This window comes from Mercenaria mercenaria, chromosome 12 (genome assembly GCF_021730395.1).
Source record: "Mercenaria mercenaria strain notata chromosome 12, MADL_Memer_1, whole genome shotgun sequence".
NCBI lineage: Eukaryota > Metazoa > Mollusca > Bivalvia > Venerida > Veneridae > Mercenaria > Mercenaria mercenaria.
The window spans coordinates 35,664,313-35,682,626 of NC_069372.1; the positions used below are offsets into that span (position 1 = coordinate 35,664,313).

General features: G+C 33.2%; 1 protein-coding gene across 1 annotated transcript in view; it reads left to right on the top strand.

Annotated features, from left to right (window-relative positions):
• The first annotated feature begins 4,493 nt into the window (after positions 1 to 4,493).
• The window catches only part of LOC123534448 (universal stress protein in QAH/OAS sulfhydrylase 3'region-like), a 61,141-nt gene continuing 47,320 nt past the window's right edge, over positions 4,494 to 18,314 (top strand). Inside the window, exon 1 of the mRNA XM_053519636.1 lies at positions 4,494 to 4,647. The gene's annotated coding sequence lies outside the window, so the exon portion shown is untranslated. The remainder of the gene's footprint in view (positions 4,648 to 18,314) is intronic.

The following is an 18,314-nucleotide window of genomic DNA, read 5'->3' on the forward strand; positions in this document are numbered from 1 at the left end:
ATATCTGACTGCTGTACTAAAGAAGTTACGTTCAAAATGATTTTGGCCGAGACAATGTGATTGATCGGTCAGGATCTGTGAGCAAACCTTTTTTTAAGATAGCACTCGGCTTTTGCTCTAGATCTAACATACTGAACTAAACAACGAAAAACAAATGGATTGAAAACTTAATATCTGAACAATATTTCTATGTTTAATCCAAATATTTTTAATTGCATCCCCGTGCACCTCTTACAAGTCGGGCTTCGTTCTTTTCACTGTATTGAACAATCGTAGAATGTTCCTACTTCATCATCTACCGGTACATCGAAGGCCATGTGTGGCACTAGCACAGACACTCCGAATTTGAAACAAATGAACTACACCATAATTCCTGACTTTTTGAGTTTAGGTCAACAGCTACATGTATTATGAACGCATGAATTCCGATCAATATTACTTTGACGCATTCAAACAGCGATTAAACCTGTTTTGCAGTTATCATTCCGGACCGCGTAATCAGAATTTTTTTTTCGGAGATTTTTATGTACGTGCAGGAGGGTGAATTTTTTTTTTTCACGTGAATGAAATTATTGATGCGGTAGTTTTGACGAACGGCATATCAATTGGTATGGCTTTATACATTTTGTGCTCTTTCTTTAGGAAGCAAGTGCATTATTTCCCTACTTGTCGACCAAGACTAAAAACTTCAGCCGAATACTGTTGCTCTGTGTTATTTTTTCTATAATCAGTGTAATATTCGATCATCAAAAGTAGTAAAAAGCAAATAAACTAAATGAAAAGAAAAGGTTAATTTGATAACAATGATACAAAATTTGTATTCTGTAATTTGTTACATGAAAAAAAAAACGCTTAATTTAACAAGAACTGCCTGTTTATTGTTCAAATAAATAAATGGAATGTTGGTAGACACATCAAGAAACAATTCTGTTTGGTAAGTGGTTTTATTTTAGAACTACGCGTTATACCATAGAACATGGATGCACCGGACAAATTGTCATGTCGTTTTTAAAATATATTTGCATGTTTTACGAGGGCGAAAGTAAGCCCCGCCATGCATTAAACAATTTACTTGGTTGTGACGTGAATCACTCATCATCGTCTACGGTAACGTTTATTTGCACGTTAAATCTTGGCACTTAGTCTTTTATTTTGGAATTGTTTTCCCCTAATGATCATTAACTTTGACTGCAGATATTTTCAAGAAATGCACGTTAACAAATGCCAGCGAGGAAGTATCGTTTTAGCAATATTCTGTAATTAGTTTACAACGAATGTAGAAGACAATGGCGCATCTGTCATAGCATGGTATTATGGCAGTTATTTCATGTTTGCTTTTAATAGTAGAGGAATTGTCCTTTTACTGTATTATTACAGTATGTGTTTATAGATTGCACCAAGTCATATGGCTTATATCAATAAATGTTTAAATACCATACCAACATATTACGTTACCTGTTATTTGTTGGAAGAAGCAATTCGTAGGACAAAAGTCTTTCGATTTTATCTTCATGACATAGAATGCTTGCATTCCAAAGAGGTACGTAATCGCAAACAACGAACTAAGATATCATGCTTGTAAAAAGGCAAACGACAGTTACTTTACTCTAAACATTGTCTGCAAAATCTTAATCATATATCCAAAAAATCGTTTGAAAATTAGTCTTCCAAGATTTGTTTAAAAGCTATATTTATCACAGATTTCAGACTTATTAATTACTGTCTTTCTTTCCGGACGGCGGAAATATTTCAGGACTACGTAGCGACTGTAACCTAAACCCTGTTCAAACGTATATAATTGATCTTCTGTCTGGTGGAGAAAAAGAAATTCTCCAGACATATTTTCCCTCTGATAAATATCTGTTATAGTACCAGTTAAAATTTTGTCTGCAAGTAACACTGATATTTTTAAGTGGAAGAGAGTCAGAGTTATTTACGTCTGTGATAGGTTTGACTGAAACCCACCCACTTACATCAACAGATTGAGCATATAGATCGTTGAGTATTTTGTTTGATTCCTAGGCGTATGTTCTCCATGAAAAGTTGATACACGACATTGTATCTTTAATCATGTTTATTTAATCTGATTGATGGTTGGAGTGGGAATTAGCGGACGAAGGTTAAGTATTAATTCATGATCCAGGAAAACCAGTTAGGTAAACTGCCTGCCATTAAAAGGGAAAATATAGTTGAAAAAGGAAAAACAAACAAAAAACCTTTATCTTCATACCTTCAACCTGTGCTTTGTCTATGGTTTAGGGGGAACTACAATGTTTTTTGCGGAAAATGGTAAGAACTGAGAGAAAAAAGTATCAATAAATCAATAAAACAAAAAAAAAAGTAGAATTTAATTAAAATTGGTTAAACTTTGAATTTTCTTCTTCTTTTAGTGCTTTAAATAGAAACGATCTATTTTCACGCAATATGATCTTAAATTTTAATTCTTTTAGGTATCTGCTGACTTACGTGTGTGCCTTTGTCTTTTGTATGTGTCTGCGCTGCTGTGGTTTACGTTGTGCGGTAACTGTGTTTAGGGCGTAACATTTCCTTTTGAAAATTCATCCTCGTTCCACTTTCCCCCTCCACACTCACCTTTTTTCTACCCCTACCCCTACCCCTTCCTCTCCCTTTTCTGTATTTTGCATAAGATTAAAATGTACTTGTTGGAGTTTTGAAGAGACTCGTCCATAATATTTTTTCCGTTACAGTTTTGTTTTGCTGTGGGCCTGCTTTGCAAATGCGTAGCTCTATAGCTGTGTTTGGGTTGCTCGATGCGTCCAGGAAATCTGTTAGTTCAAAATATAAGATGTTTCTTTTTGTGTTGTTCTTTCATGTATTTATGATAAGTCAGTAATGTAATCGATTTTTGTATTACTGTTCATACAACTAATGAGTACACATTGATTCTTTCATTTGAAAATACATTTTAAACACACATATCTGTCATACCTATTTATATTTGTTTTATTAATAAAAGTACATTTTATATTGTTATCAAAGTAAAGTGACTTATAAGCCCGCTGGCCTAGACACTTTTTGTACTTATGTCTAGTGTTGTTATTGTATTATGATGTTGTGTAACAGTTACTAAGGTTCACTCTACTAAATATCAGCAACAACAACAACTCTGTTCTGTATGATAACTACTATTTAATATTGTACTAAGTTCTAAGATAATATATACATCAATGTCTTTCTTCATAATTCACTAACATAGTTCACTAACATTTTCTCAGTTATTAAAAGAACTTCTATTCTTCAACATAATTACTTCAACTTATCTAACTTATTCATTTTGTATGTATCGGACATACATATCTAACCTAACTGAGTACCAGAATGATACTGAAGTTTTGTCTCAAAACTTCTGCTTATGAAAGAAATGATTCGTGACTTGAGTCATGCGGCGTGATCAAAAGTCCGGGTGTTTATAATTACCCTGTCATTTATCCAGTTAGTCAGTTGTCAAAACAATTAGTAATTTCGAAACATGCATTGCTGGACAATGCATTAACTGGGCGATATAATGTAACCTGTCATTTAATGCACATGACTAATTTCTAGACCGTAAAGCTAAGTGTGAAAAGGAATGCGAAATAAATTCTTAAAGTACATGACTTATTATTGACCGAAAAGCTATCTGAAAAGAATGCCTAAGAAGTATTTGGTATAATGGATTCTTTAAACCATTATATCACAATGAGTGCAACTTTATTAATAATGAATAGTTTCTTATCTTATCGTATATACTACGTTGTAAGCAGCAAATAACTGTCAGGCTTTCAAAACTATTAGTAAAACGTCTCTAATGTACATCTATAATTCAGCTTCAGCTATACTTTTTAAGTAACACATTTTTACATTATTACATTTTTTATTGTTTTTATAGTGCTTTTTTATTGGGATTCATGTCACTCTGAGACAATAAAAGTTCATATCGCAAACTTTCCAGTTTCTGGTTTGTGGAAGAATACCCCTCGTGCCCCTCAATGCATTATTTCATTACGGACGGTCACCTGGGTAAGAACCACCAACCTTCATAAGCCAGCTGGATGGTTTTTTAACATGAAGATTTCAACTCCCCGAACAAGGGTGGAACCCACATCTGTTTGAGGAAAGTGATTTAAAATCAGAATCCTTAACCACTCAGGCCCGGAGGCCCCTATTTATAATTGTACATCATATGTATATAATATTTTATGGTTATCAGTATGTACAAATCAAAATAAAATGTATGTTTTCTTGTCTTACATTCTTGTCTTTTTTCTTTACTTAACTGACAAAAAATTAACCATTCTAGAATATACCTTAAATCACCATTAGTGTTTTTCCTTTTACACGTACCATGACGATAATTGTTCAATTGCTTTTTTTCTAGGAATCTATTTTGCTGAAAATTGCAAGTCACTAAGTAACGTAATTAATCTGATTGGTAATATTGATTATTGTGTAATTGCGACTTAACAGGGACACTCTGTATATTATACAGCAGTGCCTATATATCTGTAGCTTGTTTCTCGTCTCAGAAATACTTTCTGCTTCCAACAGGAATACTTCCAACAGGAATGTCTTTAATTACTTGAAAGAAAAAATAGATATGATATTGCACATATTTTCGGATGGATAGCAACCGTAATATAGAAAAAGGTAATTATATAAAGTTTTATTTATTACATGCTTTTCAGCGAATTATCTAATATTAATATTTGAGTGAAATATAACTGAAATTTTCACCGTGAAAAAATAAATATGTTTAAACTTTAGAATGTGTAAGTTTAGTCAAAACATGAATTTTTATTTTTAAAATATTTGTTTGTTTTACATGTAAGATAAAAAAAAAAACAATTATCCTCTATCTATAAAGTTATAGTCTAAACTGATTACCGTTAGATATTGCTGTTATAGTCGATATAAATTCATGTTGTCTCAAATTGAGTAAAACTCGGAAGTTGTTTCTAGCTTGATGGACAAATTTATTTGTTTTTTTTACCAGATTTTAGCATACATTATCGCCAAGGATGTTAAAATAATGCTTATGGTTGTTGAAATGCAAATAGAAATAAAGTTTACGCATGTTATTGTAAATGTCTGTCATTGCAGTCACGAAGATGTTTGTTTAATAATGCCGATATATATGTATTTAGAGGCAAAAAATTCCCATTTGCCAGAAATACTACCTTTCACACTGAATATATATCATAGTCAATGTTTTATGTTTTTCTCTTTAAAATACAACGTCTAAAAATATAACTTTGAGTTTCATAAGAAATGACGTCATAGATGTGTTTATGTACTACCCGTAGTTTGCCGAACAAATAAATAAATTAAAGTTTTTTTTCACTTAGGTATTGCTATCGACTCGGTCAATATTGAATTATCCTGGTAAACGTCACGTACTTTCTAATGGGGGCAAGAGTCAATTACTGTATAATTTATTATTTATATGGAATACAGTTAAATTTGTGCTTGCATTTTTAATTAAAAGCTGTTTTAACAATTAAACTTACTGACTGAAATTGTTAGGGGAATTAACCGACGATATTACACAAGTGACTTTTCAGAATAAGTGAAACAAAAAATAATTTTAATATGAAACACAAAATGTAATATTCTTTTTATCACATGGTAGCTTTTTTTCTGAAACTTCGAAAATCCAATTCCTCATTCATACAAATCAGTATTAGTGCATAGTCTTTTGAACAAACTTCGTGATCAATGTTCTGCAATAACAACAAACCATAGAAATCAACGGCTGTCATATTAAACTAGGCAATTGTTAGACGTTTCAAAAGATATCTGGTCAAGCTCTTGTACAAATCATAAATTGAGAGGAACTGATTACTTTCGGATTATGTTATCTTTGTAGTCGAAATATGCATTAACAAATAAACAACTAATACCTAAATTGGTAGTCAAAATTACATGTAACTACTGTTTGATACACCTTTTCAGTAAGAAGATGTTTACGTGATTTCTCTAATACCATTGATGATTTACACTATTCTTAAGAAATTTAAAGGCTTTAAGTTTTCAAAATACATGTACCTTAATTAATGAGATTTGTCAATTGTACATTTCCACGATTTCTGACATCAAATGATAAAAAAGAACTAATTATTTTCGAAATCAATTAAGTACTATTTCTGTCTTAGATAATTATATAACAAGGACAAAGAGATATTTTCTTATTATGCACGAGAATGTAAATATGGGACAACTGGTTTGATTATCCTACTAGAAAGTTTGATAATTTAAACAATTATAAAGATCACTTTAACATGCAATTATATTATTGTCATATTCTGCAATGTTTTCATTTAATAAGGTTGAATGTAAATTTAAGATTTTTAATGTAAACATGATTTTCCTACGACCATTTTCCAAGTCAATAATTATTTGAATTTTGTAAGCGACTATACTATATTGAAAATATTAAAGATGAAATGAATTGCAATGAGTAAGCATTAGTTAGTGGTACATATATATACTATCATACACAACACATCCTCTTATATATCAATGTGCTAACTCCTAGTATATAATTTGTATCATAGTAAATAAACCTCCTAGAAAATGTTCGATCGCCGCTAACATAACAGGATATTGAGTATTTATCTCGGCAACATAACAGGATATTGAGTGGTTAACATATCTTACTTCTGTGAACGAACATACAATAACTCTGCGATACTTCTGAATAATTTCAAAAGAAATGTGCCACAGAAACATCAAAATTACATTTGGTAACCAGATATCATTTCGAAACATATCAAAACCTTATTTCCGACTGAAAGCTTCTGCAATGCGATAATGTAAATAATGAAGTAAGTATAGTTATGACTTATGAGAAAAATTTAAATACAATCAATGTAATGTACAAATACATAAACTCTGGTCAAATGTTGTTTTTCTCTCAATGACTTACACACATAGTGCATGCATATGGCATAAACTGCTGCAGCTGCTGACCCTGATATTTAATTCAATGATATAAATCTGCCAATTTTATTTGATACTAATCATAGGTCTTGCCGTTTACAGGAAGTTGGTATTTCATAACATAAGCATATATTCCCAATACAGACTTCTTCCTTGTTGCCGTTGACTATGACTGATTTTAAATGGAAAACAACCATATGTACTTTAAAGATTTTGTTGAATGCACGTTAAGAGCTACATACTTAAATAATACTTATAGATAAGAAGAGCGAAAAGAAAACCTAAAACTGTTTCCCAATATGATATGAAATTCGACAGTAGAGTGTTTTAAAACAAGGACAATAGTTTATATGAAAGTTTTTATTGTGTGTTATAACCAGAAAAAAACTGAAAAACACAAAAATAAATTTATTGCATGTCTGACGTCGTGTGAGTGAAATAAAGTCATTACTCGAAATTGATAATACACTAGTGTAATAAAGCTTTGACGTTGACGTCATTTATTTATGAATGTAGGTGACATTGCTCGAATTTACTTTGTCTATGATAGGTAAAGAAAGAAGACATTTTGATGTTTCAACAGGAAAAGCTGACATATGATAAAAGAATAAATAAATACAATTGTGTCTTTCCATATTGAATTTATTAAACTCGTTGAATACAATTGATAAACTGCTCGGCAGAGCCTCACATTTTATCATTTTATACAACTCGTTTGATAGAAAATCATGAAACATCTTCTATAAATAAAAGCAAAGGAGAAGTATTGCAAGTAAAATTCGTATGTGTTCCTTTTTGTAAGTATGTATTCAGCAGTGATTAGCTTTTCAATGATTTCTTTTCCAAATAGTAACACAATGTCGAAAGAATGCCTGAACTATCGTCCTTTTACTGCGAACTTCTTCAAAATTACTTGTTATATACTAAATGGCTAGACGCTTTAAAATGAGCAAATTTAGCAGGTCCGACATGCAGAAAACCCTTTTGACAGATAACGACGGCGGTGAAGTTATATACATAAGCGTCCGTAAACCGAAACTAAGCAACTTTAGCATTTCTCATGGATGAACCTCAGATATTCTGATGAAATCCACAGTAAGTGGACGAAAGCTACACATATACTTTCAAACTTGTATAAGTGTTTGAATAACATATTAAGAATTTCATCAAATGTATGTATACTTGATGTAAATGTATCAAAAGATACAAGCATAGCAAATTTACAAAATCATAACTGACATTGATACTGGTACGCGGAATACCATGTTTATAACGGACTCATTCATGTACACATTAAACGAAACCCTAAAACCTGACAGCGAATGCTCTAATTCTCATTTGTAGGGAAACATCTGTGTAGATATTAAACATTTTGCAGCCCATGACCGTGTGTTATATCAACCTTTTTAGTAATGCATTCCGTCTTTGCAAACGAATCTGGATAAATTTAAATAAATGGTTAAGTATTAATAAATGTATTAGATTTTAGACAAAATATGACTGTAATTGATGGTAGTTTTTGTTCTTAAATCAAAATAATTCCCTATTTTGTCTTAAACAGTCTGCCATTTAAAATAATTGATGAAATTAGTTCAAATGATTTGTATATGTATGTTCTTAAGTTATACTCATGATTCCACATATGCATACAGTATCAGTGCCGTTATATTTACTCGAGTATTATCATAAACCCTTTTGTCAGTTTCGGAATTAAAACACAGTTTAGTCAAAATCAAATGTTTAGTCAGTACGTTCTTGCAAGTGTATAAATTATATGAAATATTATTTCTACGTGTTTGAAGATTACATTGTATATATATTTGTAACCTGTAGAAAACCAGACCTTTGATTTCATTTTATAGTATAGCGTGCCTTTATGGGAAACATGCCATTGTCAAATAAACGCATTAAACCAATTCAAAACTTACTAGAGAGTTGTTCCAATAAGCTTGAAGTTTTCATCACAATCGAGTTTAAAAAAATCAGTATAAACCAAACGCATTAGGGTCTAAAGAATGTAAATCTATAAAATTAAAAAGACGTAATGCCGTCACCATTGTTCCTGCATCCTCTTTTGAACATCACAAATCCATATATTTCTCCTTTTTTACAGTAAAATGTAGACGATTTAGAAGTCAATTGATTTTGTTTATTCAAAGATTCTGTTTAATAAAGACCCACATTTATTTCAATATACAGGTGAACATAAGCTTTGAATATACTTAGGGGAAATTCTTATGTATTCTACATACTAATCAGTTTGTTTTCAGTTTATTCAGATAATTGACTATTTCAAATGAACATTAGCCAGATTTTGTGTTTGTTAATTCTGTTTCATAGATGTGGTTCAGAAATTCAATTTGAACTTTTAATTGCTGGAATAATATCTGCTAAATCCACTATATATTCAACATAGACCTCAGCAAGACGTGCTGGAAATGCAGCACTCTAAATGGTCAGTTAGAAATTCAGATTTTATGACAATATTTAGACAAAACATTTGAATATTTTTATCCACATATTTCTCCGATTTTAATCAACGTTTCAATTTTACTAAAAAAAAAACTGCGTTCAACCTAATAAAAAAAGTATGCTAATGCTTTCCCCGTGGCCGTCTGCCAAAGCAAACATTTACAGAAGTTGTGCATTTTCATTCAATATACAATAAATCCTCATTTACTTTTCTCCGGCGAAAGCAGATGAAAACATATCACTGGCACGATTAACAGACGTACGTGTTCTACAAATTATACTGAAAAAAACAGCTCATCCGCCATTTGTTATTTTGCAAATATCATTCAGGAATCACTAAACTTTTTCGTGACATTTAGCATACGCTTAGTACAATATGTTCTTCCTAAAAAAATTTAAAATGTCACCATAGTCAAACAAAGGCATATAAATTAATTCATTTTAGACTTCGCCCCATCTTTGAAGGTCACAAACGCTAAAATGTATATAGAGTTTACAAACCGGAGAAAAACGTTATGGCGAAAGAAAATGACAAGAAAAACAACTTCGTTGTCTGTCCAGTTGAAACAAAAGCCACGTTCTAGTAAATAATCAAAGTCTACACCTTTGTATTCTTATAAATTGTAATCATCCTTTTCTGAAAACCCATCTATCTAGAAAAAACGGTATGTGGTAGTGTTCGCTGTTGTGTTTAGTATAGGTGTAAGATTGCATTACGTAGACATAGTACTAGAGATCAATCAATGACACAAATATTAATCCTATCCTGCATTTACCTGTACACCTGCATGACACAAGTTAATAGGAATAATAGAGTAAATGTATGGTTAAAAACTTTGTTTAAGTCATTTTATGGTAATGTCAATGTTCATGGTAAATACTAAAGAGTTTGTTCTTGTTTTCATATATAATATGTGATATGTTACAAATAACATTATGTCTATATTTCAGCTTAAATAGTGCATCTGAAATTATTTTATTAGACTTAAAACATTTTCTGACAACACACAATAATCGTGTGTTTGACATTTTTTTTGCATTGAGATAGGATATTGATCAATGACTTGATAGGTAGGACTATCTGCAAGAGCAGCTACATGAAAATAAGATAAGAAGTTTCAGAAAATCTTCAGAATGATCAAATAAAGACTTAAGTATTATATTCAGTCTTAAATGTTACATATCAGCAACCAGCATTATTTTTGTTTGTTTTTCATACTCTAAACATTTAGGTACTATTTCTACATTGCGTCGTAGGTTGTTTTATTCCTTATGGAACTTTTATACCACAAGATCAGCAAGAACGTTTTCTACTATATTTGGAGATGCTTCCATTTTAAAAAATTAAACAAGCAACTGTAAATTGTAAACTAGCAACTGACTAGCGTCACTTAAATGACGTCTGTATCAAGCCATATTTTGTAGTACTTAGAGGAACTTCTGAGACTGTAAAAATCTATTTAAGAATGCCATACCTTCTATCTACAATTTCAGATAAGGTTAATAGATTTGAAACTGAAACATGTGAAAGTAAACTCTTTGCTATCAATAGTTAATTTTTGCTTAACTATAAGCTATGTTATAACAGACAAAAACGGCAGGCCATTGGCACTACTTGTTGCCAGTGCTTCAGTTCATTAGGCTAACTGTTGTACGTTCATAACCGATATCTTCAAAATCATCAGGGAGTATGAATTCCACTAGACATTCTGTTCATATACAAGTCATTGACACTATATGCCAGTATCCCAGTTGGTAAACGTAAATATTCTCTGATAATAACTGACAGCTTTAACATCATAATTCGGAGAGGATACATTCAATTACACATACATTTCACAAATATCAAGCGCAGACCGTACTGCCAATGTCTTAAACCTTATCTAGAGAATAGTTCTGAAACCTGGCATACTTTTAGACAATTGCTGTTAATTTGATAACGAAATTTCAGTAAGAAATGGATGTTAATGATCATGGATATGTAAAATATTATACGACCACATCCCATTTAAAAATGCAAAAAAATAAAAATAAATAAATAAACGTATTGCAATTTTTAACTTGTATTTCCCCTATACTCGACTTGCAGGGGATCTGACTCACGACTTTTGGTTTGATATACTGAAAATTCACCACCTGAGTAAACTGGAGTAACTTAATATTCTCGGTATGTTGCATGTCTGTATAATGCTTACACATTTAACGATACATTTATAAGATTTGGAGATGTCCGTGTTTTCTCCTAAAGCGGATTGAAATTCAAAGTGATCGTATAGTATAAGATCTTATATGTCGTGTTTACAGTCGCCATGAAGGTCACTGTATAATACTTTATTTATTGGAGAAGGAAAATGCATACTTATAAGGACGTCAAGTCGCTTATATAATGTATTTGCAGATCAATAAGAATTATTTCTAGGCAATGTTTCATTGACCTTTGGCGGAGACATTCCTAAATACATAAGATAATATCAGAAGATATGAAAGACGATTATCATGTCACATTGTATCAAGTCAATATATTATTGGATGTGAATGTCCCTGCTCGGCTACTTCATTTACAAAGCATTTACATATTCACAACACAGTAACGATGTCCTAATCGTCAAGTTCAGCGGACCGTTTTGATTATATTAAAACAGCACCATTTTCCTTATTATACTTGTCTAAAGTAGCATGGGTATTAATAAAAGACAATCGAAACCATAGTAAATGCTCTGTCCTGAAAGTAATTAAATTTTGATTTTTTTTTTTTTATTTCAAACTCATGACGATATCGTATTCACATTTCAACATTTTATTCAAAGATCATCTGTTCCACGTATATTCAAAGTATGTCATTTAATCACAACCAAAGTTCCGCCTTCCATCAAATCCAACACAACATAATTATTATGTTATTCTATATTTATGTAATTGGTGACAGCACAATTTTATAACGCGTCTTTAGTGAACTTACACCATTACCTATTTTTGTAGTATTGTAATGTTTGCAATTGGGAGTATGTACATAGTTTTAGAAGTTACGCTTTATGCTGGAAAAAGGAAAAAGAGTAGTAAAAATGATATCAGTTAAGTTGGTCTGCAGTTCGCAGTTCGCAGTTCGCGTTTCGAATTGCGAACTGCAAACTGGTCTGCAGTTCGCGATTCGAATTGCGAACTGTAAACTGGGCTGCACTTTACGATTCAAATGTCAACGTGCAGTCTGATCTACACTGTCCTGCGCATTGCAGACAAGAATGCATTTCACGGTTGGTCTGCAGTTCGCGTTTCGAATTGCGAACTGCAAACTGGTCTGCAGTTCGCGATTCGTGTTGCGAACTGCAAACTAGTCTGCAGTTTACGATTCAAATTTCAACGTGCAGTCTGATCAACACTGTCCTGCGCATTGCAGACAAGAATACATTTCACAGTTGGTCTGCAGTTCGCGTTTCGAATTGCGAACTGCAAACTGGTCTGCAGTTCGCGATTCAAATTCGAACTGCAAACTGGTCTGCAGTTCGCGATTCGAATTGCAAACTGTAAACTGGTCTGCGCTTTACGATTCAAATGTCAACGTGCAGTCTGATCAACACTGTCCTGCGCATTGCAGACAAGAATGCATTTTACAGTTGGTCTGCAGTTCGCGTTTCGAATTGCGAACTGCAAACTGGTCTGCAATTTGCGATTCGAATTCGAACTGGTCAAATTTCAAAGTGCAGTCTGATCAGCTAACTAATACAGATTACACACTAGTATTGTTGAATGTGAATATCATGCTTTTTTTTCAATGTGAGAAATTTAGTGAGATCCGTAATCAGTATCTTCTTAATTGGTATTCATCTGACAGAAGTATACAAAGTTTTTATAACATACTTAGCTCTGATAATGAAAAGGTGTTATATCTAACAGCATTGTATCTTGAGAAACTCTTAAATAATGTTTGACCTGTTAAATATGATATTCAGCAGCCTATGTTTACTAGTCGACTGTGTGCTGAACCTATGAATATGTATTTTAACTTATCCGATTGTATATGTATACATTTTGTGGGATCACAACTGTTTATATATTTACTTACTATATATTATGTAGTGCATTTTGGGCCGGAGGCCTCTGTTACATTTCATAAACTTTTGACTTGACTTGACTTGACTTGACTTGACTGTCCAGCGCATTGCGGACAAGAATGCATTTCATAATTAGTCTGCAGTTCGCATTTCGCGTTTCCAGCTGCGAACTGCAAACTGGTCCGCAGTTCGCGTTCCGGATTGCAAACTGCAATCTTGTCGGCTGATTACAATAAAAATTTCAAAGTGCAGTCTGATCAGCACTTTCTTGCGCATTTCACAGTTGGTCTATAGTTCGCAGTTTGTGTTTCGAATTGCGAATTGCAAACTGGTCTGCAGTTCGCGATTCAAATTCGAACTGAAAACTGGTCTGCAGTTCGAGATTCGTATTGAGAACTGTACACTGTGCTGCAGATTACGATTCAAATTTCAAAGTGCAGTCTGATCAGCACTGTCCAGCAAAATGTAGACAAGAATGCATTTCACAGTTGGACTGCAGTTTGCAGTTCTCAGTTCACGTTTTCAAATGCGATCTGCAAACTGGAAAAGTAAAGAAGAAATGAAAAATCTTGAAATGGAGTTTCTCTATCTTGCAGGATTTTTTCCAATGAATTTAGTAACATTTTTATGGAGGAGCCGCCCATGATCAATTACCGGTGACGAATATAGATAAGCTTAAATATAAACAATGAAAACATGTAGAAGTTATAGCATGTTTTACGGGATGTAACATTTCATGTTCTTTAAACTTAATAGTGACGTGCGCCGCGCATAGCGGGGAAACTAATACTTTTCCCTGGCGGTATCGTCTGCTGTTTAATTGAATTGGATATCCTCGGCAATGAACGTGTTATTACGAATATTAACGGAGATGTCCGAGGCACTTCATCCTTGCCCGTACAGTCTTTGTGAATTCTTGTCATGTAGGTTACATTCTACCAATTCAATTCCTTATTTATTTCATATTAATAACAAAACATTCAGACCTCATTTTCAGCACTTTAGAGCATTTCAATGATATGAAAACCATTTATGGTCATTTAGTATAACATGTCTTCTTATCAAAAATAGAAAAATATTGACATGTTATGTTGTATATAAGAAAAATAATCTGTTCTGAGAAACATCACCCTCTAAAAATGCCCCCATGAAAACAGCCGTTTAGCAATTACGCGTAGGTAGACATTTTTCGCAAAGAATAAAACTTCTTCCAGGAAATTTACAATGAAAATGGTCTAGATCTATTCTCAATACAATAAGCAATAAACATAAGCCAAATATTTAACTGTCACCTCCTCATGTCAGTCATTATACCAGACTTCATCCATAGCATGGAACTACATTTTGGACTACTTCACATGTAACACTGAGTAGTCACTTCCGGTTTGGTGTAATCCGTCCTGTATGACCAATCTTCTTGGTTTGTTTTATGAGTATAAAGGAGAGCTAGAATGAGAGAAAGAAATTCACTGGTGTTCTCTTAGTACCTTTTACTGCCAAAATCCTTCTACGCTCAGAGTAGTCAATGTACTCTTACGAGCAATACAGTAAAATTCATAGAAAACTGAAATAAAATCATTTAGAATTCTTATGATAAATTCAATTAATTCACCAGTCGGTGTGGCAAGGAATATTTTGAAATATCTTTAATATTGTAGTTTGTATTTCTTTACAGAGCGCGTGAATTTTTTTATTTTTTTGTGTGAAAACTTTGTATTATTTTATCTTTATTTTATCAGTTGATATATATTGTGACATGTTTCAATGTAAAGACATTTACACCCATTATAAGGATCGTCTACAGCCAAGTATGGCCTAATGTAACTCTTGAATGGCTTAAAGCCCAACCCGTTTACTGTCATGATGTTAAAACATTTTTTCTTATGGAATGTTTTTAACTCAAATACCTTTCTAATAAAACACATGAACTGACATATAAAAAATAAAATAAAAAAATCTTGTGCAGCTTTTGCAGTAGTGCGTTGTTCCTGTAAAATAATTCAGCTTTACATTGTGTGATTTCTATTACAGTACATGTGTGTATATCATTTCAATTTTAAACAAAAATTATGTTGCCCTGTGTAAATAAAATCAACGAAAGATTAATTGTAAGATTAATCAAAGAACTGTTTCATTTGACGGAATATGCCCGGATATTGAAGTAACTAGCCGGAATGTTCAAGTCACTGTCAGCCCACTCAAGAATGCTCATCTCACGTCTGACTATAGCTCACCTGACTTTGGACTATTTCTGACATACAAAATATTCAGATTGTAACCTACAGGTCAATGCAAGCTTGACATATCTGCGTCGAAGCCTGTATTGATTGTCCAGTCAGAGAGAAAGTCTAATTTTGCGATGAACTGCACCTGAGACGGGCTAATTTTGCCATGAACTTTACCTATTTCTAACTTTCTGAAACAGAACAATTTGATAAATAGTAACGAATATTAACGAAAGTAGTCCACACACAAGCAAAGTACGCAGTCGTATTTTGACAGTGTTTAAAGCGAAATATACTGGACTTATTGTACAAAATATTCATAGATAGTTTCATATAAAGAAGAAAGTCCGTATAATCTCGTCCCTGGCAAAACCAGCATATTACATACATCTGCTAATAAAATACCAACATTTAACACCATTTTTGCCGCCGCCTTTGGATATGTCCAAAGGTAGCACTGGAATGGCTCATCGACAGACCCGTTTTATTGTCTTGGTATTATAATAAAATATCACATAAGAAATCTGCAAACGGTCAGTACTAGAGCCTGGGCTTTGATCTTGGCTTAGAAACATTACTTTATAAATCTTGTTTGGTTTAATGTAAGTGGGGCTTTGATATGTGCAGGTGTCTAATACTTTTAGAGATTTTATCTATTTGTGCCATTGATAAGTAATTTGAATTAAATTGTCCATAACTAATTGGAACTACGACATTTTTTGTCGCAGTCGCAATTATGCACTCGGCACTAAGACCTGCATGATTGGTCAACATACCTTAAATGGGCGTAAGAAGAGAGTTGTGTTGTTTGTCTGTGCAAAATGTAACCAATCAAAGTTTTTAAATGATCCAATGGGGCTAAAGTGATTGAATATATGTCTCGCAATTTTCTTAAAAAATATATGGACATTAAACAATAAATGTCAAATAATATAGTTGTCTCCTTTATTTGTTTTAATGTCATTTTTTACCAGTTCCAAATGATCGCTAATCAAAGTTCAATGCATTATTCACAATTCTAATTGTAAACTGCATATACATTATGACAGAGAGAATGTTTAATGTCCAGTGATTAATCCTTTTTTTGTATTGTATTAAAAAACCGCTAACTTCAGGCCGTCTTTACGTATCTTTAGAGAACATCAATTTTTCCTACAACTACTTTTCAGAAAAGCTCTGTTACAAATGATAATAACAAGAAAATGGGGGTTGGATATTCCTATTAAAATGCCTGTCAGTTGTGGTCTGCTACCCTTAAAATTGCGCATATTTGCTCTAGTCCGCACAATAAACATTTACTTCCAGTTTCGATCTGCAAAACTTGCCATGTGGGGTGTATGAAAATGTGAACTGTCTCATTCCATGTAGAATGTATTCCAGTAGTGCAAAAGTGTGATTTATTAAAGCACTCGTTCTACACGAATGTGCCCAAATAAAATGGGTAAATTAGGTACCATTTATTATGGACTGATTTCGAATATACCACGAACATTTTATTTACCAATTTACTGACCCTATTCCGAAAGGACAAAACATATAATATATATGACTCTGATTAGAGTAATTTGAAATTATTATTATTATACCATGTTTATATATAGTCCTTTTTATGATAAGCCCGTTTAAAGGCGTTTTACAGAGCACAAACGCAGCCACTCTGGTCGCGAAAGTAATCTGACACCGAACGATCTCACCAGATGAAGAGCGAGATCCCTCAGAGCAGATGGAGAAAAGTCGTGTATTTAGATACAGACTCTTTGTGGAAAGACAGACTGGTGCTTTGATATACCTTGTGCATGACTCTTTAGAAGCCTTCTTTTAGGAGAAGAACCGGTACAGGTCACTTAGTCAGACCAGCTTACAGTCTACAATTTCGGTTCGGATAAAGTGACTGCAGCTGAGGGACCATAACCTCTTTTAAGCAAAAACTTACTAAGTACGAAATTCTAGGCCTAAGAGTAATGTTCCAATATACTTTCATTTTAAATATTGAACTGCAGACCAGTTTGCAGTTCGCAATTCGAATCGTGAACTGCGAACTGCAGACCAGTTTGCAGTTCGCAATTCGAATTATGAACTACGAATTGCGAACTGCGAACTGCAGACCAGTTTGCAGTTCGTAGTTTGAATCGAAAACTAGGAGCCGCAGTCTTGCCGGCACTTTGCAGTTCTAATGAAGAGGGAGGAAGTGCAGACCATTAACATTAATGAGCCGTGCCATGAGAAAACCAACATAGTGGGTGTGCAACCAGCATGGATCCAGACCAGCCTGCGCATCCGCGCAGTCTGGTCAGGATCCATGCTGTTCGCTTTTAAAGCCTACTGCAATTAGAGAAACCATTAGCGAACAGCAGGGATCCTGACCTGATTGCGCGGATGCGCAAGCTGGTCTGGATCCATGCTGGTCGCAAACCCACTATGTTGATTTTTTCATGGCACGGCTCAAAATTTTATATTTAGCAAACACTGACCTATTACTTTAAAATATAAGAGTAACCTTCAAATTCACTTTCATTTTGAATCTTGAACTGCAGACCAGTTTCAGTTCGAATTCGAATCGCGAACTGCAGACCAGTTTGCAGTTCGCAATTCGAATCGCGAACTGCGAACTGCGAACTGCAGACCAGTT